The sequence below is a fragment of the Macrobrachium rosenbergii genome, chromosome 41, assembly GCF_040412425.1.
Source record: "Macrobrachium rosenbergii isolate ZJJX-2024 chromosome 41, ASM4041242v1, whole genome shotgun sequence".
In the NCBI taxonomy this organism is placed as follows: Eukaryota; Metazoa; Arthropoda; class Malacostraca; order Decapoda; family Palaemonidae; genus Macrobrachium; species Macrobrachium rosenbergii.
In genome coordinates this window covers 71,195,389-71,220,926 of record NC_089781.1, presented here as the reverse complement: position 1 = coordinate 71,220,926, position 25,538 = coordinate 71,195,389, and the positions used below count along the sequence as shown (strand labels likewise).

The window sequence follows — 25,538 nt, the reverse complement described above, 5'->3', positions numbered from 1 at the left end:
TGACCTAGAGCACTGTAACCCTTCAAGTAAAATAAAGCAGTCTCCTTCAAGCCCCCAAGGCCATCAAAGGGAGCTGCAGCCAAGCCTTCAGGAAGAGATAAGAGATACAGAGAACATTCTTTGCTTTATTGTTTACAGTTTCTTTTTCAGGTCCTTAATTAAGAGCAGCCTGTAAGTCCTCTCAAGTTACAGTATGTATGGTACTGAAAAGTGTATCAGCTTGATTTTTGTTATCATGACATTGTTCCTTAAACAAAACAGTATAATGACTAGTCATATATTTTTATAGGTATTATTAGCACAGCAATCTACAAATGATTTGGAGTACTTACTGTATTCTGCTAGGATGTGCATAAGTTGTAGTATGTGCATAGGTATGTATATGAATTTGAACATTACATTATACCATTTATTTCATGAGTTGTAAATTATGTGGTTTTTGAGGAGATCCACTGGACAGTCATAGAACCAGTCTCCTGTTAAATCAAAGTCTGAGTAACACAGCACAGGCCTTAATGCTTAAATCTTGAGTCTTCTGAAGTTTTTTCCATACAATGAAAACATGTTTGAAAGACGAACAAATAATGAAAACCAGTTTTGAATGAGACTCTTTCTAAAATATGCAAAACAATAAGGTTTACAGAGAATTAGTTTCCGAATGATTGGATCACCATGTGTCGTACTTTCCTGGAAATTATTGAAAATTAGACTGACCATACAAGGATAATCGTAATAATCATACAACAAAAACAATGGAGGAATTTAATGCAAGTGTATTTTTTTAATTACAGGAGAACTGCATTTCTAAACGTTATTTACATTGCTGGATCAGTAAAAGAAGCTTCTGAGAGTGAGGTCTTGACATTGCTTTCTAGCTACACATCAAATAATGCTATGCTCCTTCCTATCTGACCAGTGAGTATTTTATGGTAAGAATGCAATATTTAATGTTATCTGCATTCTTACAAGTTAGGGTCCTCTATTTTCAGTTAATTATTAATGCCTATTTAAGGACAAAAAGTGCATGCATTGTATAAACAGCAACATTATAAAAATTCCATTCTTATTACATATGATATGAACCCCAACCTTTGGTTATAAGACAAAATTTAGGGAATTTTTTACCATTCCAGTATTGAACATAGATAGCGCATGTAATTTAACATTGTTCGTCTTGTTTATGAGTCTTAGTGAATACTTAAGTTCATTTATTGTAATATTGGTTGGATTAGAGAAACAAATCCACAGTTATGTATATGTACATATATTTAAGGATAAATCTGTACAGATAGCTTTCGGGAATCGAACAGTTTCACAAAAGCTATCTGTACAGATTTATCATTAAATATATTTACATATACATAACGTTGGATTTGTTTCTCCATTTTAAAACTCATAGTAGCAAGAGTATTTTTTTAATTGGTTGAATTGCATCCAGGGGAAAGGCTTGGAGTCTATCACCTTTTTGGGGTAAAAAAAGGATATAATGCCATAGAAAGGATTATAATAGGGTTACAGGGTATTATTGTACTTTTTGTTTGTAACAAAAGTGAAAGCAAATTAGACATAGGAAAGAAACCATTCCTTTGTTTTCCAAAGTGAAAGCAAATTAGACGTAGGAAAGAAACCATTCCTTTGTTTTCCATAATCAATTGTATGCACCCCAAAGGTGGCTACCACTTACTGTGTACCTTGGGCAGACTGTACTAAAGGTACGTTGTAGCATCCCTTTGGTCCTCAGGTGCATTGCTTCCTTCCTTGCACTTCATAACTATTCTTCTTGGTCTGTTCCTACTTAGCCATGTAACTCTTTCAGTTTACCATGTTTCAGTTTCAACTCTCACTTAAGAACAAATCCCTTGGTAGGGCATTTTGAGTATCATTTACTGTGAATTGCTTGTCTCTTTAAACATTCATAGTGATGATAGTGTAAGGTCTCCCCTGAAACTCGTTCTCCTCTGCTCCGTTTTCTATAAGGGACCTTCCAGCCTTCACCTTGGAGGGCTCCGCGACCCGAGGTCGTCGGGTCGCGGTCATCGGAAGTGTTCTGCTGTTGAATTATGTAAAAATGAGGCCAGTTGGCATTAATAACGTATTAGTATTTATTGTAACATTTGTCTGGCAGGTCATATACCATGCCTTAGATTTTGTTTCTCAAGGTTGTATATTTTGTATTTGTATAATTGGTTGACCCAGGTCACACATATGCCCTTTATGCACCGGGCCTTCATCCATATAAGGCCGCGGTCCTTTTAAGGAAGTTGTGTATATTTTTTTGTCAATAAATCAGTCTCATTGTTCTGTCATCGTATTTTTGGACAACCTTATACTGGTGACCCAAGGAGTATTTCTCCAAGCCATTAACGGACTAACTACAGCGCTTAGTTTTGGCTTGGATGAAAACATCACGCCCCTAACGGACTTGATACGGCGCCCACTGGGCGTTCGGGCGTTCCGACTCTCATCGGTAGGTCTCCCACACCATTAGCGGACTAATTATGGCGTACTCCTTGTATGTTTTGGTGCTCAAGATATCGATAAGGTTGAACAAAAAGACATGGCAGACAGATCTGTTACACTCGGTCCCTCGGTAGCCGACGCATCAGGAGACATCCCGCCTCACTCGCTCCTGCATACCTCTACGCCACGGCCGACACCTACCCCCCGCAACCTGTCCATCTCCCGACTCTTGCCCGTTCCCACGCCGCGTGCACCAGAGCAGCTGAAGGTCGCCCCGACCGTCCAACTGCCCCCTTACACCCAGGACGACCCTGAGGGATGGTTCTACAGGGTAGAAGGGAACTTCCGAGTTGCCGGCCTGACGGATGCTGTCCTCCAGGCGGATATTGCCATCAACGCCCTGCCAGAGGAAATCTACAAGAAGGTCGCGACGTGGCTCCGCTCCCAGGGGGACCCAGTAACGTTCCTCCGGCTTAAAGATAAGCTCCTCGAGACCTGCACAGTGTCGGCCTCCGAGAGGGCATCCCGCCTGATGGACCTCGCCCTCAACCCCAGGAGAGACGGGGACCCCAGGGACATAATGAACGCCATCGACAACCTCCTCTACCTCCCCGATACGGACATCTACGGCCTGCGGAGACAGGTTGACCTGTCAACAGAGATCTTCCTGCGTCAGCTACATCCAGAGGTCCGATCCCAGATCCCAGACCCCTCAGCCTGCCCCGGGACATCCTCGTCGAGACCGCGCACCGCCTAACAGAGGTTGTACGTGTGACCAGGAAGACTACAGCTGTGGTGTCCTCCACCAACGCCATCCTCCTTCAGGAAGTCCCCGAAGATCCCATCTGCACTGTCGTCAAGAAAAAGCCACTCCCCCACCGCAAAGAAGAGATACCTGGCGTTTGTCACTTCCACAAGAAGTTCCACAAATACGCCAAGTTATGCCGGCCCCCCTGCTCATTCACACATCCAAAAAACAGGCCGGGAGGCGGCCTGCCTGACAGGTGGGCAGCAGGCCGCCCGCACCTACGCAGCAGCAGTACTTCAAGGGCCACAGAAACCCCCGTCAGTAGGTTTCTACGTCAGGGAGGCAACCTCCGGCAAGATGATGTTGGTGGACACCGGGGCCATCCGCTCAGTATTTCCACCCTCAGGTGAAGACTTCCGGCGCCCGCCGGATGCGATGACCTACCTGACGGCAGAGAACGGGTCCCCCATCCCCTCCTACAGAACCAGGCCTCTTTCAGTCTCCATCCTCGGGAGGATCTTCAACTGGGAGTTCATCATCGCTGACGTGAGAACCCCGCTTCTAGGGGCGGACTTCCTTGCCCACTACGACCTAGCAGTGGACGTGGGTCAGAAGCGCCTCATCGATATGGGGACCTGTCAGGCCCTGCCCATATCCACCGGCCCCTGTGAGACCACCCTCTGCTCCGTAGGATTCCACCAGTACGGCGCCCTCCTGAAGGAGTTCCCTGGAGTGTTCAAGCCAGAACTCCACCTGATGCCCGGAACCCCTGCAAAGCATGGTATCTACCATCACATATCGACAAAGGGCCCCCCTGTCTACGCCAAGTTCCGACGGCTTCCCCAGCAGCGCTTCAGGAGGCTTAAGAAGGCCTCGCAGAGATGGAAAGGATGGGGATCTGCAGGAAGGCCTCCAGCCCCTGGGCCTCCCCTCCACATGGTGAAGAAGGCTGACGGCACCTGGAGACCCTGTGGGGACTATCGCCGTCTGAACATAGTGACAGAGCCAGACCACTACCCCCTGCCGAACATGCAGGACCTGATGTCTTCATTGCACGAGGCTAAAATATTCTCCAAAGTGGACCTCCTGAAGTCCTGTTTCCAGGTTCCTGTAGCACCGGAAGACATCCTGAAAACCGCCATCGTTACACCATTCCGGTCCTTTGTCTTTGCATTCTCCACCTTCAGGTTGAGGAACGCAGGGGCGACCTTCCAGCATCTGATGGACAGCATCCTCAGTGACCTGGACTTCTGCGTCTGCTATGTAGACGACATACTCATATTCTCCAGGTCACGGGAGGAACATCTTCAGCACCTGCGGGCCGCCCTCAAACGGCTGAATGACAACGGGCTCGTCGTGCGGTTTGACAAGTGTACCTTCGGGGTGGAGAAAATCGAATTCCTGGGCCACGAAATCTCCACCAAGGGCGTCCACCCCGTCTTCTAAGGTCAGGGCCATTGAGAAGTTCCCCACGCCCACATCAATCAAGGCCCTTCAGGAGTTCCTCGGGATGGTGAACTATTACAGGAGATTCATCCCGGGTGTTGCCCACACCATGGCCCCCCTGACGGAGGCCCAGAAGGGACGCCCCAAATCCTTGGTGTGGGGACCAGAACAGGACCGGGCCTTCCATGAAGCAAAGGCATCCCTCGCCAAGGCAGCGACGTTGGCACACCATGACCCCAGTGCCCCTCTGCACCTGACAACAGACGCCAGCAATGTCGCCTGCGGTGCCGTCCTGGAACAGGTAATCCACGGCACACCCCACCCCTTGGCCTTTTTCAGCAAGAAACTTAGTCCCACCGAGGCATGATATAGCACGTTCGACAGGGAGCTCCTCACCGCTTACGTGGCGGTGAGACACTTCAAGTTCCTCCTGGAGGGGACGTCCTTCATCCTGTGGACAGACCACCAACCCCTGGTCCACGCCTTCACGAAGGCGGGTGATGCTTGGTCGGCAAGGCAGCAGAGGCATCTGGCAGCATTGGCGGAGTTCTCCTGTTCCGTCCGTTACATCCCCGGCAAGAGCAATCCTGTAGCAGACGCCCTCTCCAGGATTGAGGTCAACTCCATCCAGCTCGGGATCGATTATGAGGACCTCGCCCGTGAACAGGCTGTCGACCCAGAGACACCCGCCTACCGTACCGCCTACACGTCCCTGGTGTGGAGGGACGTGCCCTTCGGAAATTCAGGTCTCACCCTCCTCTGCGACACCAGCACGGGCCGTCCCCGTCCCCTAATCATGGCCTCCCGACATAAGAAGGTCTTCAACGTGATCCACGGCCTCTCCCACCCCTCAGGCCGTACCACCTCGCGCCTCCTGACGGAAAAATTGATGTGGCATGGGATCCGAAAGGACGCCAGGACCTGGGTCAAGCAATGCCTCCACTGCCAGAGAAGCAAGATCGGCAGGCACACAAAATCAGGAGTAGGAGAGTCCCCTGCCGAAAGTCTATGGGGAAACGCTGACCGTGCTGAGAGAACTGGTCGAAGGAAGAAAGGACATCACCATGCAGAGGCTACGGGAGATAGCCAGCAAGTTTATACCTTGTAGGCGATCCTTCCAAGCAAGGACCCCAGTCTACATTCCCCCAGCCTTATCATCTTGCAGGCAGGTCTTCGTCAGGGACGATGCAGTACGCCCCCCCCCCCTAACAAATCCGGACAGGGGCCCCTTCAAAGTACTTCCGCGTAACGGGAAGGCCTATCAGCTTCACATCCATGGGAGGGAAGATTGGGTCTCCATAGACCGGTTGAAACCAGCCTTTCTGCTTGACGAAGATGATCTAGAAGGTGTCGAGGATCAACAGGCCACCCAGGCCCCCCGTATCGCACATCAACAGGGCACGAGGAAGAAACGGGGACGTCCTCCCAGAGCAGTCGTTTCCCCCAAGAGCCACCAAGGGGCTGGTATCCTGCAGGAGGACACCGAGGACGGTGCCCCTCCCTTAGTTTTCACTTCAAAATCCAGGGGAACCCTCCACCCTCCCTCACGTTACAGGATTAATCAGACGTTACAAAAGTCTTGGGGGGGAGTACTGTAAGGTCTCCCCTGAAACTCGTTCTCCTCCGCTCCATTTTCTATAAGGGACCTTTCCAGCCTTCACCTTGGAGGGCTCCGCGACCCGAGGTCGTCGGGTCGCGGTCATCGGAAGTGTTCTGCTGTTGAATTATGTAAAAATGAGGCCAGTCGGCATTAATACGTATTATTATTTATTATAACATTTGTCTGGCAGGTCATATACCATGCCTTAGATTTTGTTTCTCAAGGTTGTATATTTGTATTTGTATAATTGGTTGATCCAGGTCACACATATGCCCTTTATGCACCGGGCCTTCATCAACATAAGGCCGCAGTCCTTTTAAGGAAGTTGTGTATATTTTTTTGTCAATAGATCAGTCTCACTGTTCTGTCATCGTATGTTTGGACAACCTTATAATAGTAATGATGTATAAATTATTTAATTGACCCATCAAGAGCTGGTCCCAAGCCCTGACAAATGGGAAGGGCCAAGTTCTTCAGTAAGGGAACAGAATATTTCAAAAAGACATTGCTTTAGTTTAAATGAACTCTCCACACATATAGCGAATCGTAACTGGCAGCCTTTAGATAAGACAGGGAGTGTAATATTCCTTGGGGAAAGTAAAATAACAAAGAAGCTAGTTCAGTGAAAGTGAAGACATTAATGTTGGGATAGTGGTAGGAAAAATTAGTGTGCTGTTGAAGGTGCTTGCAAGAAAAATAATAACATATGCACAGGATGTATGTACAAAGGTACGGGAATAAAAGGAATGACAGAGTAAAATTAATCTGTTAGTAATTGAGGAGAGACAAAATACAGTGGGCTTGCTGGTCAATGAATAAATGGTTGATGATAATTAGAATGATCTAAGGGAGATAAGTAATGCATTCATTCTTGTTGTAAGCACTGCAAATTGATACCAGAAGGAAAACAAGAATTTAGCAAAGGTTATTAGCTATAGTGACAGATGTGCCACACTTATAGGATATGTTAGTGCCTGGAGACTAAAATTTACCTACAGAAATATACATAGTTGATTTTAAGATGCGATGAAATGTATGGCTTTGCAGAAAAAAAAACACGATAAAGACATGATGCTGAAATTCAGCCTGCATCACAGATTAATAGATCAAGTTCCTGATTAATATGTAATTGTTATAAATGCAAAGCATCAAACAGTAGTTGCTTTGCATGATGTACACAATCTAATCTCTTGGTTGTATTGGTTAGACTAGTATTTTCTCAGGTCTTAGGTGATTGCATTCTTTCCAACTGTATATTATTCTGGCATATTATTTAAAGTGATTTTTGTGTCCACATCCTTCTTTTTTTCCCCACGTTTTATAAGTCTTGTACGTAAGTTATTTATACATGAAAATTAAGACTCTGAAATGGAATCTTGTCACATGTCATAGAATTAGGCAAATTAATTTAGGTTTATTCATTGTAACTATTCTTTTAACTTAGCACTATGGTACCCTGAGTCACTGGAGATGTAAATTTTTCTTTTTTGTTGTTTTGGAGAAAATGTATCCCTCTTGTATTTTTTAGGTCAGTGAAGATCAAAGAGTGGATTTATGCCAATGACCCTGGAGTGTGTGACATGGTTCTTAAGGAAAATAGGCATTCCTTGAGATACAAGCTGTAGGTATGTTGTAGTTTTATTTGTACTTGCAATATTGTGGATGATTTTGTGTTATGTAGTTTTTGTTTATTTAATATCAGAAAGGAAATTTTTAGCAGAATCCCTCTTTTGACAAGACTCATCGACAATAAAGTGATTCATCACGAATCCATTCATTAAAAAATACCGCTCAGCTTTGTGGGATGTATCAAAGTGCATAAAATATAAAAAGAACTTTCCACCATGCATGCTTAGTCATTTGATTTACTTACCATTGCCTCTTATTCAGTTGTGCACTGTCTTTAACCCCTTCCCACCCAGGACGTACCGTACTACATCACTTGACAGCCAGCAAGATATCCCAGGACGTGGCGTAATACTTCCTCTCCGCTTTCTCTTCTGTACTGAGAGCTGGCTTGCTGGGATTGTGTATATTAAGGCTCTTCGTTGCTGGGATATGCTCTCTCATCCTTTGTCGAGCATAAGCTCCGCCCATGAGCCAATCACAGAGAAGGAGTAAGGCATCTCGTGACATTTCCTTGGCGTCATCGAGACGTCACCATATTCCACCAATGGGAACTCATATATTTTACCGTCATGGGTGACTCTGGAGATTCCTCAGATGAAATATATGTACCAGGAGAATCTGATGATGAAAGTGAGGCATCAGATAATGTGCAATCAGTGAGTGATAGTGAATTATTTGACGATATTGAGCCAGTCACAGAAGAAGGTTGGAGGTTGTTGTCCGACGTCTTTGATGATACTCGGCCAGATCCTGTTCCCCCACTCAGCGATCCCCGTCACTGGGTGGATGCTTATTTGTCTAAGGATGATTTTCCTTTACCTGACATGGCATTTGAGTATTTTATGGATCAAGAAATGATTGGATACTTTGTGTTCTTGGATAAATGAAAGGGCAGATAAGTACAAAGAAGATTTTCCTGAAAAGAAAACTCTTCACGGACTGATATGGAAACCAGTAAACACATGTGAACTGCGTGTTTTTTTTTTTTTTTTCATTACTCATACTAATGGGAGTGGATAAAAAACCTGACATGCATATGTACTGGTCACATGATCCTATGACTGGAGGACCACCAGTGTTCTGTAAGGAGGTTATGAGTAGAAATAGGTTTTTGTCCATTCTAAAATTTTTGAGATTTTCATTCACTGCACAAGTGACACGAGACCCATGCACAGGGATTGAACCATTTTTATCTTTATTGCGTCAGTGTTCACAATCTCTCATGTGACCATCAAGACACAATGCTGTTGATGAAGCTCTTGTATTATGGAAGGGACATCTTGGCTTTAGACAGTTCATCAAAATCAATAGAGAGCCCGTTTTGAAATAAAAGTATTTGCACTTTATCCAACAGAAAAAGGGTGGGACGGATGTTCTTGGAAGTTTGCAGTAAAAAGTATTTGTACTTTGTCCAACAGAAAAAGGGTGGGACGGATGTTCTTGGAACTTTGCAGTGTATTACGGAAAAAGTAATTTCAAGATCCAAGACCCTGCTGCTTCTCATCTCAGTGTATCAGAAGATATCGTCGTGTACCTCATGGAAGATTTGTTAGATCAAGGGCGCCATGTTGTCACTGATAATTGGTACACAAGCATCCGACTCGGTGATTATTTGTTGACGAGAGAAACTATGGTCACTGAAGTAGTTCAGACAGGAAGAGGACCCCGGAAACAAATTACAAATGCAAAGTTGGAGAAGTATCAATCAGTTTTTGCAAGAAAAGGCAACACTTTTGTTATAAAATTTCAAGATAAAAGAGAGGTTACTGTTTTGACAACAAAGTATAAAGCATACGTGGTCGAGAAAACAAAGACATACTTTGGGCAGAAGACCACATTTTTCAATAAACTTCATATCGACCGCTACAACAGTAAAATGGGAAGCATTGACATGGCAGATCAACTTCTTGAGCCATATGCTTTTGACAGAAAAAGCCTTGCATGGTTCAAAAAACTTGGAATTCATTTTGTATTTTGTGCTCTTTTGAATTCACTAATTTTTTATAAAAATGAGTGCCAGTACCATCATCCCTTCTTGACTTTTATTACTGATGTAGTCAGAGGTTGGCTAAATAAACACACTGATGGTGCTGCAAAACTTATGAAGATGAGAGAAAAGATGAAGTCTAAAAGCCCCTACGGTGCTGAAGAAGAAGTTATCCATGCCTGGGCTCGTCATGAGAAGAGCAGGCAAAAGCGCTGCAGGATATGCACGAAGAACTTAGGCTAGAGGAAGGACACTGTGTATTATTGTCCAGGATGCCCAGGGGAGCCAGGTTTATGCTCATTAGACCACTCCAAAGAGTGGCATTCGATGCAGTCACCAGAAGATCCACAACCAGGACCAAGTGGCACTCGCTTGAGAAAGGACAAGAAATTAGGCGAGTTGAAAAATCATGCCTATTTTTTTTTTTTTTTTCCCTATCACTTTCTCCTTCCCCGGAATAGGGCTCCGAGCGATACCGGGTAACCAAAAGCGATGGCACTTGAGTACCGCAATGGTCCATCGGAAAGCTCATGTACCTTTCTGTAAATATATAAATGCATACATATATATATATATGTGTGTGTGTGTGTATGTATAGGAACATATATACAAACACAGGAACACATACATAGAGTATATAATACACAATAGCATTTATAAATCACGGATATATATACACAGACAGTTTCCAATTGAACACCCATGCATACATATATGTACTGTATATACAAATGCATGCATATATATATATATATATATACACATACACTTTCATATATATACATTATAATCAATGAAGAAAAGCATACTCTGATTGTGATATTTGATTTCCAGGTTTATCTGGTATAGCGTATGGTGAAGCGGTTGCATAGTCTGGGCGTGAAGGGGTTAAGTGTGGACTTACTGCCTTTCTCTCAGCATGTTTTGCTTCGAGCTGATTACTGCAAGTAGCACTTCTCGTGCTTATGGTGATATTGATCATGTCCTCACCTCCTACTCTTGTATGCAACTGGACCTCTTAGGTGTTGTGGGTGGGGTTATTTTCAGTGGTGTCTCTTGCACCATATGTTTATAAGATGAGCTTAGATATTCTACCTGAATTTCCTTAAAGCCAATTTGTGCTCTCACCATAGCTGATTCTTCTTGCCTGTTTCATTATACATTTGTTCCTACTTAATGTAACTTTTATGCCATCATTGGTTTTTTTGTTCTTCAAGCCATTGCTTGTTATGTTTTGAAAAGGTTTTTTAAATCTGTTAGTGTATCATTGTATTCAATGTTTTTTTTTATAAACATAAAATATGTATGTATTCAAATGACTAAATGTATATACATTTACACTTGACATATTGAACTTTAATCCTGCTACAGCATTTCAGTTTTGTAGTATGTTTGAAGCTAAAAATTTTAGGAGATAGAATTAGTATTTTTATTTTCATTATTTGTCTTGGGGTCTGGCAGGCTTAAAATTTCACAACAATTTTGAGGTCTTCTGATAGATAGTCCCCTCCGTTCTGGTCATCATTCCTTCAGATGGTTGTCCTTGGGTTAGACATCTGCCTCCCTTTAGCAGTGAAGCTGGCTTTTTGGAGGTGACAAGGCCCCATGGAACTTTTTTTTTTCCCTCCTCCATGCAGGCTCTTTTTTCATTGGGCAACTGCTTGCCTGTATGTCTTCATGACTCTCTTGGTCAATTCCATGGCCTTTCATAATTGACTTGGGGTTTTCTGTGGTTACAATATTATGACTTGTGATCTTTTGAGTCCTTTCGGGTAGCCATTGGATCAGCTGTACTGTATTCATCAGTGTCAATCTTTAACCTAGTTTGTGGTCCTGGCTTTCCTCTCATTGGCACTCATTTCCTGGTCAGCATTGCTGTATCCTGGCACTGCTGTGGAAGCAGTCCTCCTTTGCTCTGGGTAAGTTTTGCCCTTTCTTCCCCAGCACCAGTGGCTCTCTCTCATCATCTTGTGTTTCTTGATTTTCTTGTCACTGGATGCCTGAGGTAGTCTGGTGTCTGGTCTCATATCTATAGGTACAATGAAACCCACCATCCCCTTTGCTTTCTGCAAGGACATGCTGATTATATGTTAGTTTTAGAAGTTAATCATTACTATTTTATTTTCTGCATTAGTGAAATATGGGCATTACAAAATGTATAAAAAGCACATGTTTAATTTTATAAGACTTTTTATAGCAGAGCATTCTTTATGTTTAAAAGTATCTGTCCTTGTTGTGATGTCATAGGACGAAAATGGCGGGAGGGAGCAAAAGGTAAACAAATGCAGGCAGGAGTGTTGAATAGTGTGGTGTGGTAGAGAGAGCTCTCTGATAGTTGGGTTGTTAATTTTGGATTTTGAGTCTGTTTTGTGGTTTTTGTAGTCATAAGCTGGATTATATAATAAAAGAAGAACAACATGAACAGAAGGGTGGATTGCATAATTGTAGCCTTTTTTGGGGTTAGGCTAGAAAAACTTTCAAGTGATGGCAGAGCGTGGTTGGTTAAAAATGAACGGATCTGATGGTAAACTTTGCGAGATGAAATGGAGAAGAGACTGCCCAAGATTTAGCAGAACACAGGGCGATTAAAAAGGATGGAGAGGACAAGTCGAAGATTGGCTTGTGGTGTGTGGAGAAGTGAAATATCCGGGGATAGAGATAAGAATGAGCTTAAGAGGAAAAGCCTTAAAAGTACAGAAGGAATAGATAGAGATGAACTCAAGGATAAAGAGGGTTCACAGATAACCTATCCAAACTAGATGAAATGCATCTAAAAGATATGTTTATGGAAAATTACAGTACAGTGAAAAACTATTTTAAAATAGAAAGAGAATGTAGTGAAAAGATGAGTTTTTATAATTAGGTATGAAAAGGCAGAGTCAGAGTGTAGTAGAGCAACAAGTAAAAGCATGCTTGAAGGGAAGCAAAAGGTTTACATGTACTAGAACAAGCGAATCTCACAGAAAATAAAAAACAAATGTTATTAGCAGCTTGTGGTCAAGAAAAGTTGGAATATAAAACTGTGTCACAGATAATTTGAAAAGAATATTTGAGGGATTAGGGAATAAAGAGGAAGGGGAATGGTTGGGATCAGAAGGTTATGAGAATTTTGGGAAAGGGAGGGAAAACCAAAAATATCGGGGAAAAGTGAATCGAGGTAGAGGTGGAAGAAAACCCTATAAATAGAGAAGAGAAAGTAACGCTGTGTGTAATATGCAAATCGGAATGGCATTGGGCTAGAAATTGTTCTCAGAATTTTAAAAATATGAAGAAATCAGAAACTGTTATGAAGAAATCAGAAACTGGACAAAAAGAAGAAAAAGTTTATGTAGGAGAAGTTAGTAAAATAGAGGAAGAATCTTGGGAAGAGGTTGATGCAATTTTAGACACAGGATGTGAGTCAACAGTTTGTTGGGAATTGTGACTAGCATGCATTGTCGTGGGTTTGAATCAGGTAGAGTTGAGGAGAATGAATGATACTAAGAAAGAGTCTAATAAAGTATTTAATTTCGGTGAGTCATCATACAAGTCGAAAGGAGTAATGGAAATACTAGTGACACTGAAAAACAAAAAGTTTTATTTGAAGACAGAAATTTTGCAGGGTAATGCACCATGGTTAACAGGTAAGAAAATCATAAGTAAAATGGGTTTGGCTATAAATTTAAAAGTCTAAGGGAAATTACAGGTGCAATGATGTAGTTACATCTACAATTTGGTCAGGGAAGTGGAGATAAAAAATGAAAGCTAACAGAAGAAGCACAGTGGAGTGATGGCTTAAAAGAGAAAGAAAAAGAGGAAACAAAAAGTTACTATAGCCGATTCACTTAAGGTAGATTCTTGGGCCTAAGAGACGTTTGTTTGGCAACCTCTGATTGGCTGGTACCGGGAGGTCTGCAGCTCGCTCACTGTTTCACTTTAAAGTTTGTAGCTCAGAAAACTTGCAATATGTTTATATTTCTTCATTTATCTCATGTTTTACACAAGATAGGAAAGTTCTGATCATACCATAGGATTCATTATTAATTGTACCACTAAATCATGATTTTCTGAAACCAGTAAGATAAAACACAAAGGAATTACAACGAGTAGAAGTAAAGAGAGAAGCATTTCATTCTTTATACCTGTTTTTACATATCGTCAGATTTTGCATCATTGATGAGATCAAGATAAAATAAAACTAGTGTTTTCATACAATTTAATGGGAGAAGAAAGTTCAAGTCCTGCAAGCAAAGGTATGGAAGAAAGCATAGTAAGGGATACACTGAATGCAATGCATAAGCCCAGGGAAGTATTTATCAAAAATGAGTCTTGTAATAAAATAAGGATTGCTTTAAACAAAAATGTCAGGGAACATAAATCTGAAGAAGCAGTAGTGGGAGACTATTCTATAAGAGAGAAAATGAAAATGAATGGAGAGGACCTGCTCAGGTAGTGGGAGTATCGGGTGTTACTAGGATTCAAAGACTATCACCAGAAAAAGGAAAGATACCTAAAATAGACAAAACACACACTGTAAAGGATGAATCCCTTGCATCAAAGGAAGGGAATGTAGATGGGCAGGAAGGAAATGAGATGATAATGGGCTGGAGAAGGAATGCAGATATAGAAGAGACTATAAAAAGAGATTTGGCAGAGGAAACACTGGAAGATGAAGGGGAAAGTGAGGTAATAACAGATGAATTAATAGAAGAGATACCCAAATTCAAAAAGGGAAATAGAGTTAGAGCTATAAACAAAAATACAGGACAAGTACAAGAATGCACTATATTAAGTCTTGCAGGAAAAAGATCAAGCAAATCTTGGGCTGATTCGTACAATTTAGAAGACTCACAGTCAGGTGAAGAGGGAAGGGTAACTTAAGAGATTATAGTCATGTAGAAAAAATTGAAGATGAAGAAGAGGTTTTGCTAGGATTTGAAAACAGAAGCATAACTGAAGCTAAAGAAAAAGAACTGCAAAGTTGGGGAAAAAACAAGGTATATGAGGAGGTAAATGACGGACAAAAAGCTATATCTACAAGATGGATAGTAACTGAAAAAGTAAAAGGGGGGAAAGGATATGTAAAGGAAGATTTGCAGCTAGAGGTTTTGAAGAAGAAATGGCCGAATGGGAAAAAGATGCCCCTACATGCAATGCCGAAATTTTAAAATTTTGTATGACAGTAATAAAACTGAGAGATCGGAATTGTTATACATTAGATGTAAAAACTGCATAATATCTACAAGGTGACGAAATACAACGAGAGGTATATTTAAAACCACCTAGTGAAGATGGTTGGAGTGGATTATGGAAATGGAAGAAAACTGTTTATGGGCTCAAGGATGCAGCAAAGTGGTAAGGTCGTACAAGTGGTGGAGGAGCTTTAAAGGTGAGGGAAGTAGATTAGAACCTAATATATTCTTTTGGAGGAAAGACAATAAATTGAATGGTTGATTTTTACTATGGAGGAAGTGAAGGCTCTTTAAAGGAAACAATTGGGAAATTGCAAGTAGGAAAACAAGAAAGTAAAAGTTTTAAGTATATAGGATTAATAATAGTAGAGCATAAGGAAAATGGAATTTGCCTTAATCAGTGGCAAATTCTGTAAGAGAACGAGAAGCTAGAAGATTTACAGGTAGTAGTATTAGGACAAAAGGAGTTAACAGAATATAGATCAGTGGTAGGACAATTGAATTGGGTATCGCTACATTCCATGCCAGAAATATCATATGATGTTAGTGAATTAAGTCAAGCTTTTAAAGAAGGAACGATTCAAGATATGAAAAAGCTGATTAAAATGTGAGAAAAACTAAGAGCTTAATGGGAGAAGTGAAAATAAAGTGAGTTAGAAGAAGAAAAGATTTACTGGGAAGCCTACGCAGATGCTTCATTTGGGAATACTGATGATGGTCATACACAATTAGGTTATGTGATATCTTTGACAGATGGTAAGAGGAGAAGTTTCATATGGTGGAAATCCAGAAGAGTAGCAAACTCCACCATTGAAGCAGAAGCTCTTTGAGTGTGGGGGAGGCCATAGAAGAATTGATATAATTCAAACATTTGTGGGAAGAGATGGTAGGAGGGAGAAAATTAGAAGCATTGGTTAAAACTGATAGTAAAACCCTAATGACTGCAATAAAGTCAAGTACTGGAGTAAGTGGTAAGAGATTAAAAATTGATATTGCAGCAATAAGAGAAACAATAGAATCTGGAGAATAAAGGAGGTGATGGATAAAAGGAAAGCATCAAATAGCTGATGTATTGACTAAAGCTGGAGTTTCAGGGGAAAGTATTAGAAATTACGTAGAGGGTAAATAATTGGAGAATAATGGAGATTAGAGGGGATTAGGATAAGAAGAGGTTGGAGGGGAGGGAGAAGGAGATAAATGTGATTATATGTTAGTTTTAAAAGTTAATCATTATCATTTTATTTTCTGCATTAGTGAAATGGTATGGGCATTACAAAATGTATAAGCACATTTAATTTTATAAGATGTTTTTATAGCAAAGCATTCTTTATGTTTAAAAGTATCTGTCCTTGTTGTGATGTCATAGGACAAAAATGGCAGGAGGGAACAAAAGGTAAACAAATGCAGGTGGGAGTGTTGAATAGTGTGGTATGGTAGAGAGAGCTCTCTGATGGTTAGGTTGTTAATTTTGGGTTGTAAGTCTGTTTGGTTTTTGTAGTCATAAGCTGGATTATATAATAGAAGAACAACGTGAACAGGTGGGTGGATTGCATAATTGTATCATTTTTGGATGGGTTAGGCTAGAAAAACTTTCACATGCTTCCACATTACCTTCATTCTCGTTAAAAGTCTTCACTGCATTGGGTGGGTCCTTTGTTCCCATGCTGAATCCTGGATTTGGTTTGTGTATGTTCTTTGGAGGTTTTTGACTCTCCACTCTCCAGTGGCATTCTGGTACTTTGCCCAGTGCTTTTTCTCCTTATCCAGATATTTAATGGGTACTGTTTTTTTTGGTAGGGTCTGCAGTTTTTCCTACAAGTTTCATTGGTAATGTGATGATCCCTAGGTCTGCTGTCCAGATTAAGTCATGCCTGTCACCATTGGTGGGTAATTGCTGGAGCCTGTTGCATGGAGTCTCTTGGTGCCCAGTTCTCCCCATACTTTCAGTCACCTTGATTTAAGAACAGGAAGCCCAGCTAGTGAGTGAAGGGTTCATAGGGTCAGGGTTCAGAAGCAAGTTCGATGGCACTTCTCTCTTTAGCCCCAGGTGTCTTTTGTCGTCTTTGAATGCTACTAGCTTATCCGGAAGTTGGTGTTAAAGTTGCTACCTCAATCTCTTTTTCAAGAAGTTCAGATGGATCATGGTTGGATTTGTTCTGTACACTGGTAGTGGGGGCCTTCCCTCTGGTGAGAGGTCCTGTTTCACTTTTGTCCCTCAGTTGTTTTGTGGTTTTCATATGTGAGACTGAACCCACTACAGGTGCCCCAAGATCTTCAGTCAGGATGTGTCTACTTGGTCATTTGAAAAGATCTGTCATTGTGCCTTTAAATGCTGGTGTTCCGTGTTGTCTTGTGTGACTGGCATCAGATGTTGAAACGGTTATGCTTTGAGACTGGTTGGGCCAGGACCCCTACATTTTATCTGTTCAGTCCTTTCAGAGACCTTTTTTTGAGTTATGAATGATTTGCCACTCTTTTCTTTGTGTAGACCCCTGTACTGCTTGTCTTCAGCTTAGCCACATCATTTAAAGGGATGACTGATGGCTTTCCAATTTTTTACTTCAGTAGTCTGTACCTAGAGTTCCAGTGGATCACCAAGTTGGGACCTGGACCTCGGTTGTGAGCTGCCTCACTAGGTGACTCTACAAGTCTGTTAGATGTATCTCTTCTTGGGCTGCTCTAACCTATAACCCTCCATTAAGTTTTTCCCCTCTGTTGCTGGTCTTTTTTTGGTCTCGTTATCTCGGGGTTGGTAGCCAGACTGACTGTGACCTGTAGAATGGTTTCCCTTTTTGCTCTTCATGCACTACAACCTTCCCTGGATCAGGAGTCACATCTGGCATGAGTTTACCCCTTAACTGCTTCAGTATATTTGCCACTGAATTCAGCTTTAATGGAGAATATTACATCTTGGCTACTGAGGTTATAACTTGGACTTACACTTTAGCAAGTGGGGGGCCTTACCTCATTGAGGATTAGGGCCCTGGACATTATTGCTGTTTCATTTTCAAAATTGTTTCCAAGTTCTAGGAGCGCTAAGACCACCAGAGTTCTCTGAGGTCAGATGACGAGACCAAATCTGAAGAATCCCTAAGGATTGCATCTCTTTTTCAGTACTTCACAGCTTCGTCTTCATTCATTTCCAGACCAATATTCTGTGGAAAGATGAGAAATTATTATATATCTGTAAGAAATAAAGTGTATATAACTCATTTGCAAACTTGCAGTGTAATTACTATTTTATTCACATTGTTATTTTACCTGGAATACATCAGGTTGAAAATTATATAAAATATAATTTTTATAGTAGAAATTAGACTATTATTAATTTTAATTGTGGTTTGTCAGTTTTGTTGAAGAGGTAGTTTATTCATTGTTTGCCTTGTTCAGCTTCATGCTGTATGGTAATATTAATTACAAAACTCATGGAGATCAAATGAGTTCTCCGAGTTTAGTAGTCATTGTGGGTATTCCATTGTTTATGTTAAGTGTGGTACATTTAAATCAACTAGTAATATTCAGAAATGCAATTGCTTTCCTTTTATTCAAGTTAACTGCAAATCAAAATTTGCTGCACCTGCATAAATATTGAATTAAAAAACTTTAAATTTTTGTTTTTATTTTCAGAGCTTTGCACCTGACCACATACATAGATATAGTGATTTGCTGTTGGGGTGTTTTTTCCCAACAGGCCATGATGCAATTAAAACTTGGACAGTTTAGGTATGGTGTTTACAGTGTAGAAAGTGTGTATCTATTGACCATGATATTAAAACTACGTACTAGGTTAATGATTCCTTCCTTTAATTTCTTATACTGTTGTCTTAACCATCCCTCTTTTTCTTGCCTATAACCTCATATGCATTCACACTTGATAATTAGCAAATTCACTTGCCTTAATTTTATTTTTTGTAGATATGCCTACAGTCATCCTTCCTCCTACCATTTTATTCATCTATTTCAGACCTTTTCTTTTCATTTCTCTTTATACCTAAATTCTTTTGCACTTAGTAAATGTTATTATCTAAATATTTACAGAAAGGCATTACACACAGCAGGCAAAATTCAATGAGAAAACCTCTGTTATACCTGAAGCAATGAGATTTAATGATTCCAAATAATTAGGTTCAGAAATAGCTATGACGATGAGGCCCATTACAGGAATTTATTTATATTTTTCAGGAAAAAAACTAAATGTGATGTTCTCACAGAATATAAAGTGTTACACACAAACTCATTAATTATAAGTAGCCTTATTCTCTGCATCCGCTTCCGGTCTGTGTCAACTTGTTAAATCCTGAACAACAGATGTGCATGCCCAGACCATTTTTCCTCATCCCTTCAACTGTAATTCTAAAAAATTAAGCATCTCCTGTCATATGATGTTGTGGGTTTGTATGTTAGGAAAAATACAAATTTGCATTTTAATTAATTTTTGTGTGTGTGTGTGTAATAATGGAATCCATCAAGCAGTGGGTCTCCTGAGTAATCAGCCCACAGGTTTTTAATTTTTAACCCAAAGATCACGGTATTCACGGGGGATGCGTACCACTAACCCCCTTGAATACTTAAAACCCCTCAAAAAATGCTTATAACTGCCTTTCTGGGTCGACCTGTGTCAGCCAGTGAAATTGGTTCCAATTAGCACATTTCTAGGTTTAAGACTGCTATATATACCAGAGAAAAAAGCTATGTAGGATGCTGGAGTTACTACCTCCAGTTCAAACATCTCATACAGATGTCGGTATATACTGGGGGTGAGCTATTACGCTTCCACAGGCCTTCGTCCAATAGACTTCTCAATTCTCAAAGACCCAAATTGATGAGCGTTACAAACTTGTAACTCGAATACTCACCCGACCGCCAAGTAGGCGTCATCACGAGACTGACACGTCATTCCAATTTTAGCAGCGATCGTGTTCTGTTCTGTTCTGTGTACGATCGTAATTTCTTTTTGGCAGCTCATCATGTCTTCCACCGAGGTTTTATCACCATCTAAGTTGAGTACTAATTCTGGTTGGATTGTTGGTCTTAGAGGCAATTTAATTTGTTTTTATCTTACGATTTTTCGTTTTAAGTGTTTTGCAGCGCTGCCCCATATGCAGCGTATGCTCCATGTTTGCCTCTTACATTTTGATCTTCAGTCTCAACATTTTTTATATTATTTTGTTTGTTTTTCTCCTTGTTTTTGTTGACTCCATATAATTTGGAGTCTGTGGAGAAAATGTATTTTACTTTGCATCGAGTGCTGGTTGGGGACGAGATTGTGTTTTTGCCTATCCATTATCATTTAGGCCGTGGGTCTCCCATTTTCTGACAATAGAATTTGGGTCCCTTTTATCAGTTCTCTTCCCCTCCAGTTTTTAATATGTTCTCCTTGGTGTGAAGTATTTATTTATGATGTTAGCTGTTTTCTACAAGGCAGGATGACTTTTATATTTTTAGATTAAGTTTCGCATTCGTTTTGGCGTTCTGGCGGCCATCTTGGGATACACACGATATCCTTATGCCCGATGCTTCGGCCTGTTTTGGCCTGTCTTTTCACCAATTCGTTTATGCTTTTATATATGTGTTTTATATGTTGTCCTTTTTCAAATGTTTTTATTGAATTGTTATCTTAGATATAGTTTTTTAGCCTTAGGCTAGACGTGCTGTTCTCTTACACGGTGTTAGGCTACCTTTATCTCCCGTTCAGCCTTTAGGCTGGGGAGGTTAGGTTTGCCTTGTTTACGAGTGCCTGTAGAGTGAGGAATCCTCACTTTCCTCCCTCCCTGCTTGTTCTAGTCTTATGTGGCTGGCTGAACTAGGACCTTGATCCTTCTCTCCCCATTTCAGTGGCGTACCCCACTGGCCCCCTGTCTAGTCCAAAGCTTGGGTGTTGGAATGTAGGCTACGGTCTCTTTCTCTCTCGTGTATGCAGTTCAGTTTTCGTCATATGATTAGTGACGTCACCTGTGCGTTTCCCCTGTATGGGGGGGGGTAGCCGCTCATCGTTGTTCGGTTTCCCCCCTCCCCTGGGTGGTATAGTCAGCATCTGGAGAGTGCTGCCCACTCGACCAGTTGTCGTTCCACCAGGTTTATATCACTACCTCCCTCTTTTTCTTCCGGGCGGTGCTTCGTAGACTTGCTTCCAATGTCTATCCAGTTGGCAGCTTGTGTGTCGAACATTGTCCCGCGTATGCATGATAACATTCGGGGTTTTTATTATTATTTTCATCTCCGCCGGTCTAGTCCTGTTTTTCGTTGTTCTATCACTATGGTGAACCGCGGTTGTTGGAGAGGTATTTCCTTTCACCCTCCGCCATGGGAACTCCGTTCCCATAAATGTATATACAACGAAATCAGTGACTGGCAGCGGAGCATTACATACCCTACGGCGGAATATTATAACGTTTCCGCTTATTTTGATTTAAAAAAAAAACATTTGTCCCTTTTTTGCCTTGTACTAATTTTACGTTATTAACAATCCCTCTCGCCGCCGGTCTTATTCCGGCGGCGCCTACTCTTATGGTACTCATTTACCATCTTCCTACTTACAGATGGTACATTGTGAAGAACCTGGGTGCTCAGCCATTCTCCATCAATCGTTCAGTCACGAAGTGTGCCGCTCTCACTCTGGCTGTGCGGTTCATGTTGGAGATGGAATTGTTTGGCACCCAGAAGGGTGCGAGATTTGTTATGCCCTTTACGGACTGGCGTCCGATGAATCAGTAAGTGTCGAGAGTCGACTAAATTGTAGTCTCTTTCGATTATATTACCTCTTATAGCTCTTCCTTTCAGGAGGGATTTTTTATTAACTCCGCCTTCTCTCCCAGGCTGAACCTGTAATCCGCTCCACTGCACTGAACCTGTAATCCACTCCGCTGCACTGTCGTCTTTGAAGTCCTGGGTCGGCGGATTCGGGAGGAATGTGACAGCTGGTAAACCGTACATCCTTTCAGAGGAGATTTGTAGTCTCCTTTACCCTGGTGCCCGGATTTCCGCCGCCTTACCAAAGGACTTAGCTGCGCCGATCATTGAAAAGATTCGGCTGGATACACAATCCTCCCAAGACGATGCCCTGTGCGGAGAAGTAGCGGAAGAGGTGGCGGCTATTAATTTACATTCAGAACCCATGATTGTCGAAGCTGACATCCATCAGGTTGAAGGTAGGGTGGTAAGTGAGACAGGCAGGGTTGGTTTGTGTGTTCCATCTCTTAATTCACCTTCTTCTTCATCCTCTTCTTTCCAGGGTTTCCGGAATCCAGCCAACCTTGGGGACAGATCTCAATCTGTCAGGCCCAAGGTTTATAAAACACAGAAAAAGAAAGATTCTTCAAAACCTTCTAAATCTCAAAGGCTTCCCTCTCTGTCATCTCCGGTTCCCAAACCAGTATCACCAATAGTTAAGGCTGCTCCCCCTCATAAGGGGTCGAGATCCAGAATTTCGAAGGCTAAGTCTCTGCCTGACTTTGATTCTGAGGCCTTCATAAATCGCTTGATGGAGAAGATCGACTCTAAAGCTGACACTAAGCTTGGTGATATTGCTTCAAGCCTGAAGTCTTCCGAAGAGTCTATGCAATCTTTGACGGAGAAGGTGGAAGCCCAAGAAAGTCTGATTTCCGGGTTCATCCAGTCCAGAGCAACGCCCCAGTCCCATGTTGTCCCGGATGCCTCCAGACTACCTCCCTTTACATGCTCCCTTACATACTGACACCTTGACCATCGAAGGTTTAGGCACCCGTCGCTTGGAGGAACTGGAGTTCTTCCCGCCCGACTTAGTTCCCCCCTATCCAGGTTTCGCCAGGCTAACGGAAGAAGCCTGGGTTAGGTCTGACAAGGTCCCTAAGGAGACGGTTATCTTCCCAAAGGATCAAGCTCAATCTACTCTGTTGCGCGCTCTCAATAGTTGGGAGTGCGAAAACACTAAGCTCACTCCTTTTAAAGGGTCTTTCACGATGTTCTCTACTGGTGATGCCATTCCGACTCCTTGCACTACTAAAATTGCGGAGTTGACTTTCCAAGCGGGTTTAGATGGCAAGCCTGTGCCTCAGCTCCGGGAAACGGAATCCACCTCTCTCCTTTTTCCCAGAGACTCAGAGTGTTGGTTGGGAGCTCCGGCGACTTTTACAGTAGGGAAGCTTGATCCTGAGTGTGCCTCCGCCTTGTTCAGTGAGCATCTTCCTCGAATTCCGGAAGCTTTGCTCAAAACAGAATTTGAAACCAGGTGCAGGTTAGGTCGTTCCCTGCACGCAGTCGCTATGTCTGAAGTAACAGCTCTAGCCTATCATGACAAGCCCTTGTTTCAGGTGGTTACGAAGTCCTTTCTGGCTTCCTTCCAGTCAGATCTTTATGACTTTCTTGTAGCCAGACAAAATTGCAGAAAACACATCTTTACGGAGACCACTATCAGACATGAACCTAATAGGCTAATAAAAAGTTCTATCTGGGGACCTAATCTCTTTCTGGAGGATGAGGTCAATGCAGTTATGGCTGAAGCTACTAGAGCCAACCAAAGTCTTCGTTCTCGTTGGGACCTTCCTTTTAAGAGGAAGTTTTCCGAGACCTCTGGCCCTTAACCTAAAGGGAAGAGGTTTAGGAGGTTCCAGGGCTTTAAGAGACCTCAAGCCCCAACTGTGCGTGCTTCAGGCTGTTCCAGTTTCTCAGGTCGGGCAGCCCTCCACATCTAAGGCACAACCCCAACAGCAGTTCGTTTTGGTGCAGCCGAGTCAACATGCTTCCGCTACACCAACTTTCGTGACGTCCCCAGCTTTCAATGTTTCATTTGAAAGCTCGGGGACATTTCGAGGCTATAACAGATTTGCAAGAGGAAGCAGGGCTAGAGCTGCCTACAGAGGTAGAGCACCATCCAGGCCCCTCTCACGAGGAAGGGGAGGCCGCGGGACCAAAGGTAGCAGACCTTCCCCTAATCAATGAGACACCCCAGGTAGGAGGGAGATTGTACCTCTTCAGGGACCGTTGGGCCTTCAGTCCGTGGGCCCACAGCATAGTCTCGAAAGGACTGGGTTGGAGCTGGTGCAAGGGGCCTCCCCCACCAATCAGGTTCCTTCAACACCCTTCCCAGGACTTACAGGACTTTGCAGAAGAATGCAATAAGGAAAGTCAGACACTTGAAATTTCAAGGCCGTCTGTTCAGTGTTCCGAAGAAGGACTCAGACAAGCTGAGAGTAATTCTGGACCTGTCCCGCCTCAATTCATTCATTCAATGTGACAAATTCCGCATGCTTACAATCTCACAGGTACGGACCCTACTTCCTCGTGGGGCCGTCACCACCTCTATAGATCTTACAGACGCTTATTATCACGTCCCTATTGCAAGAAACTTCTCCCCTTACCTGGGATTCAGACTAGGAAAACAAGCCTACTCCTTCAGGGTCATGCCATTGGGTTCAACACCGCACACTCGAATTTTTACCAAACTGGCAGAGACAGTCGTTCAAGAGCTGCGGTCCCAAGGGATCATGTTGGCTGCGTATCTGGACGATTGGATCACTTGGGCACCCAGTGCCAAAGAGTGTCAAAGAGCAGCCAATATAGTTATCAATTTTTTGGAATACCTCTGTTTCCAAATAAACAGGAAGAAATCAAGCTTAGTCCCAGCAGCTCAATTCCAGTGGCTAGGGATTCATTGAAATACGCAGCGCTTAAAGACGCCAAAATTGACCCTCTTAATATATTATTTATTGAGTCGGATAAAAGAGAATCTACCCTCAGGCAGTATGACTTGGCAGTTAAGAAATTAGCCTTGTTTCTGAGAGAATCAAATGCTCATGAGATGACCACGGACCTAGCAATCTCTTTCTTTTGGTCATTATTTGAGAAGGGTCTGGCTTCTAGTACCGTTACTACAACTAAACTTGCTTTAAAAAGAATATTTTTACATGGCTTTAATATTAATCTTTCAGACTCATATTTTTCATCTATTTCTAGAGCATGTGCGCGCCTTAGACCAGCAACCCGTCCACACACGGTCTCCTGGTACTTAAATGATGTTCTTAGGTTGGCATCAGACACTGATAATCTTTCATGTTCATATCCGAGTCTGCTAAGGAAAACTCTGTTCTTAGTAAGTCTAGCCTCAGGGGCTAGAATTTCTGAACTGTCTGCTCTTTCTAGAGAATCTAATCATGTTGATTTCCTCCCGTCAGGTGAAGTTCTGTTATCCCCAGATCCTAGTTTTTTAGCAAAGAACAAAGACCCGCAGAATAGGTGGTCTCCTCGGAAGATTGTCCCTCTTCCACAAGATTTATCTCTTTGCCCAGTCAATACTTTAAGGGCTTACTTAGATAGGACCTCTAATAGAACTTCGGGTCCCCTTTTTGTTAGGGAAGGGGGGGCAATATCTCACTCAAAGCCATCAGACAACAAATTCTTTATTTCATTAAGCAAGCAAATCCGGAATCGGTACCTAAGGTCCATGGTGTTCGTGCAGTGGCCACTTCCACTAACTTTTTTCATTATATGAATTTTGATGAACTTAAGAAATACACGGGTTGG

The 25,538-nt window shown here is 42.3% G+C and overlaps 2 long non-coding RNA genes across 10 annotated transcripts in view; one reads left to right on the top strand and one right to left on the bottom strand.

The window, feature by feature from the left end:
* The window catches only part of LOC136826895 (uncharacterized), a 98,729-nt gene that overhangs the window by 54,877 nt on the left and 18,314 nt on the right, over positions 1–25,538 (top strand). For 3 of the 8 annotated variants that reach the window (XR_010849732.1, XR_010849734.1, XR_010849731.1), the window contains 3 exons: positions 792–915; positions 7,783–7,879; positions 18,669–18,764. This is a non-coding gene — a long non-coding RNA (uncharacterized lncRNA). Of the gene's footprint in view, positions 1–791; positions 916–7,782; positions 7,880–8,176; positions 8,314–18,668; positions 18,765–25,538 lie in introns of those variants that run through there. The other 5 variants (XR_010849738.1, XR_010849737.1, XR_010849735.1 and 2 more) reach the window with 3 other exon arrangements.
* The window catches only part of LOC136826896 (uncharacterized), a 106,096-nt gene continuing 91,726 nt past the window's right edge, over positions 11,169–25,538 (bottom strand). The window contains exons 4-5 of one of the 2 annotated variants that reach the window (XR_010849740.1): positions 16,653–18,196; positions 11,169–11,936 (exon numbers count right to left, since the gene is read on the bottom strand). This is a non-coding gene — a long non-coding RNA (uncharacterized lncRNA). Of the gene's footprint in view, positions 11,937–16,583; positions 18,197–25,538 lie in introns of those variants that run through there. The other variant, XR_010849739.1, reaches the window with a different exon arrangement.